Raw genomic sequence first — 4,548 nt, forward strand, 5'->3', positions numbered from 1 at the left:
CGAGGTTCGGGAATCTTATCTCATTTATAAGTTTGGGTCAGCCACGCTTGGAATTAATGAAAGTTACGGAAAACTAACGTGCTTATCCCTCGATTAAAATTAGCGGCTTCATAATTTTTATCACTATGTTCATTATTCGTACCCTCGAGATTGCCATCAGAATTCGCAGAAACTCTCCTAATACAGCAGCTTTATTATTCCTACCCTCGAGTTTGCCATCAGAATTCGCAGAAACTCTCCTAATACAGCAGCTTTATTAGCCTAATGCGGCTCAACAATGCCATTTGTCCTGGGGATGGAGGCCTCGTTCCCACCATCACTTAAGAATGTTTAACTCTTTGTGATCTATTCATGTTTAACCTTTTGTGACCCTACCTATTTCCTGTTAAATTGCTAGCTTCTGTGAAATGCTCTTTTGTGCCCCCTATCTATTCTCTTGACCCGCGGGGGGCACACCCATCTTCGCTTCCCCCCGAACCAATCTCAGCAGTCACTGAATACCTCAGTGTATACTCTTCCCTTTCTTTTCAAACCGCGGTTGTCCAGTTTTCCCCATTGTCTGAACTTGCAGCCCGCGCGGCATACGTTGACCCGTCATGGTGCAACCTTGAACGCTGCTTTGTTAACACGACCCCTTTTTCTCTCTCTCGCTCCCCCCCCCTTTTATTTTTCTTGTTTGTTTTGTTTGTTGATGTTGTAACATAGGCGTAGCCTGACTGTATGCACACTCCCCATTTCCGGAACATTTTCCGCTCTTTCTCACAGTTTTATGCAAACCTATATAAGAAATAAGTTCAAAATGTTTGTGATCTATTCATGTTTGTGATCTCTTTGTGATCTATTCATGTGTAACCTTTTGTGACCCTACCAATTTCCTGTTAAATTGCTAGCTTCTGTGAAATGCTCTTTTGAGCCCCCTATCTATTCTCTTGACCAGCGGGGGGGCACACCCATCTTCGCTTCCCCCCGAACCAGTCTCAGCAGTCACTGAATACCTCAGTGTATATCTTCCCTTTCTTTTCAAACCGCAGTTGTCCAGTTTCCCCCATTGTCTGAACTTGCAGCCCGCGCGGCATACGTTGACCCGTCATGGTGCAACCTTGAACGCTGCATTGTTAACACGACCCCTTTTTCACTCTCTCGCTTCCCCCCCCCCTTTTTATTTTTATTTTTTATTTTTCTTGTTTGTTTGTTGATGTTGTAACATAGGCGTAGCCTGACTGTATGCACACTCTCCATTTCCGAAACAGTTTCCGCTCTTTCTCACAGTTTTATGCAAACCTATATAAGAAATGTGTTCAAAATGTTTGCGACAGCAAAATCATGTAACTTTACTCTGATGAAGGCAAGTCCCGTTGCCGCTACGTAAGTAAACATTGTTTGTTATTGTTCTTGCTGTGTATCCGACTCTTTACTTATACTATATATATATATATATATATTTATATATATATATATATATATATATATATATATATATATATATATATATATATATATATATATATATATATATATATATATATATATATATATATATATATATATATACAGAAAGATAAGTCGGCAGTCTGCAATGCCAAAGGAGGCATAGGGGTGTGGTTAGGCTCTTTTTTTTCACTACGGTTAATTAAGTAAACATTTTTTTAAATATACAGAAGAAAGAAAGAAAGAAAAACACGGGCCCAGAGTGGGGACCGAACCCACGCCTTTCGATTACTTGTCGAATGCCTTACCAATTCGGCTATCTGGGCAAATTGATAGCCCATTACGAAACCCATACGAAACTTATAAAACCGAGCCGACTTTACGCCTCTTGCACACTGATGGCTGATCTGAAGGGAAACAGATATAAACACGTCATCTCGACGAAAATTATAGCAGAGCGAATGCGTAGTTCTCACAAGAGTGAATAATATAGCCGCCATCTTCTACAAGTTTGAAGTAAGCTGTACAACACGGGTTTCTGGGGATAGATCAGAATTTACAACCATGGTAGTCGTAAAACGTGCTGTCGTTTTGTTGCCAAATGGTTCTCCGTGTTCTATGTTTGAATTAGGTGTAAATAACAGCCTAACTAAACGTGGAACACTTGGAGAACACAAAAAGCTGACACAGAAAGCTGAGTGTTCTTAAAACAGAGCTGTTTAGGCTTACACGAATCGTTCCCCATACAGAAAAAACTCCGAGCGCATGTGAGTACGTGCTTCCAGGCCAGCGCGCCACGTCCCAGGCGTGATGCACTTGGAACGACCTTCGCGCAGTGGCTCTAGGAAAAAACGAGTACTGATCCCACGTGAGCTCGCGCATCGCAGCCACCGTCCCCTGTCACCCAGGCTTGCGAATGGGCCTACGCCCCATGAGGAGCTCCCGCATTTATCTTCGTCATCGTGTGGCGATGGGCGTGCCACGCGCCCGCCGCGCCGAAAGGCTATGAGCATGTATCTGTCAAGCAATCTCTTCACAGCCCACACATGCAGACTGCCACTGGACCAGCTGACGTAAAAGTAGAGGTCTACCGATGAGAGGAGGCGCTAAAGAAATATTTGCCCTTTGCGGATGGAATGTCAGGAGGCGACGACGAAAGGGAGGACGACGATTGCTACTGAATTAAAAACTGTACACACTTTAATGGCGATTGCTTTACAGTGCCGTCCAAAAGGGCTTTTCACTGCTTGGGTCCGGCTACTTCCTTTCTCTTGGTATCGGCTGTTAGTGTGGGGAAAAGCTAGTTCTTCTCCCAGCTCTTCTGTTTCTCCCGCCTTGCACCACTTGTGCAAGCTGAACTAATTTTTTTTGACACATGTACGTTGGTATCAATCGTCTCTCAAAACCTCTCTTGATGAGTAATACATGAATGGCAGTTAGAAAAGACGCCTGAATATGGCTAGAATCAGAGAAAAAAACATTCCAAAACAAGGGAACAGTTCCAGGAGGCTACTGTTTTATTTTCTGTTTAAGCCTTTGGGCTTTTCCGCTTATAAAGCTGCAGGTCCACGGGTCACTCACACAGTGGAAGCGAAACGGTAGTGGTGGTATCAGTAATTGGGGCGTCGTAACCAAAACGAACTGCAGGAAAGCTAATTTTGCACAGTAGGGGGGCACATGATGATGATGATGATGATGATGATGATATTTACACAAAAGCCAGGTGCTTCCATGGTCGAAATCGAACCTGTGTTCCCTGCGTTATGAAGCCGACATCAATCCGATTTCTCCATCATCGCATTCAATTTGAATTAGATGTGTGTGCGTTCACCACCGACTTTGGCTGAGTTGAAGTGGACTTTGGATTTGGACTTTGGTATCATGGTTTTTGGACGAAGACCATGGTTTAGCAACGACTATGGGTGTGGTTTGGGCGCTCAGCTAATTTGTGGGGCATTCTTTTCCCCACGTCTTAGTTTGAATGTACCTTCTGAGGAGGTTTGCACTTTTAATCGTGGCGCTTTGGCTTTGCCCTTTGCCATTTGATTTTCGCACGCAAGAACGCGTTTCAACGATCGTCGTCGTTAAACGGAAGGCATTTGAACTTTTATTTGATCTACTAGTTTCTAGCGCGAGTGTTTTAACGGCGAGAACGTGCAAGAGAAAATGACAATTGGCGCTTCCGAGTAGTATGGTAGGAATGTGTAGTTCCTGCCCCATGCGAAGGCGATCGGAATGTGCGTTTTATGGTGGCCGTTTTATTCTACAGTTACCATGCCGAGCGATAAGTATTTACCACTTATAAAGCAAATACTGTGGAATAAAGGGCATGACAAAAAACCTATTCCGATGACAGGTTGCTTGAACTTTATTTTACAGTGAAGGAAAAGGTATTGTGCGCCCCTAGTGCGGTTTGTAAAGGACATTCTGGCATGTTTTTCAGAGGTGGCAATGGCTTTTATTGATTGTAACCAGGTTCGTATTGGCTGGCCGTTTAAGCTCATTTCATCAGGACCAGGCAGCGAGGGCAACGGAAAAATTGTAGTGAAAGCCAGGTGTAAAAATGTAAAAGAACGCGTCGTGGTGGCGAGGTGCGTCGGGCTGAGGATTACGGGGAGTGGGATTTTATGCGAAATTAGTCAATTTCTTAAAAGCGCCACAGCAGACGTTTTGACGTATCCACATTTTGGTGCAGGTAGATGATTGCTATTGGGAATAAAAGATATCAAAACGCCTCTCTTAAAAAAAACATTGTTAAATCGCGGGGGCTTTCTCCCATGCGCCATGAGTAAAAGTCGAAGTCCAATATCCAAGCTGTTTCGACAGTGTCAGACAGGCACCATCGGAGAGACGTCCCCTTCATAACGAGAGTTACCCATGTTCCAGTCTGACCACGGGAAGCGTTTTTTTTTTTTTTCTTGAGGAACTTGGTGGGCTTTTGTGGAAACAAATTGTGTAAGTTGGCTGTCCTGCACTGTGTTTTTCCGAAAAAAGCTTTGAGTTTTCTAATCATCATCTTCATCATGTGGGATCCCATTGTGTAATGTTGGCTTTCCTGCAGTGCCAGATTTCGTTCAACGCCACCACTGAGGTAGAGAAAGCTTGGCTTAAAAAATTCGC

At 43.7% G+C, this 4,548-nt stretch overlaps 1 non-coding gene across 1 annotated transcript; it reads right to left on the minus strand.

Moving 5' to 3' along the window:
- Positions 1 to 1,682: 1,682 nt before the first annotated feature.
- Trnat-agu (transfer RNA threonine (anticodon AGU)) lies at positions 1,683 to 1,754 on the minus strand. The gene has a single exon. It is a non-coding gene; the product is annotated as a tRNA-Thr (tRNA).
- Between the last annotated feature and the right edge of the window lie 2,794 nt (positions 1,755 to 4,548).

Source organism: Haemaphysalis longicornis, unplaced genomic scaffold (genome assembly GCF_048455015.1).
Source record: "Haemaphysalis longicornis isolate Haplotype H1 unplaced genomic scaffold, Haemaphysalis longicornis Haplotype H1 scaffold_9, whole genome shotgun sequence".
Taxonomy (NCBI): Eukaryota; Metazoa; Arthropoda; class Arachnida; order Ixodida; family Ixodidae; genus Haemaphysalis; species Haemaphysalis longicornis.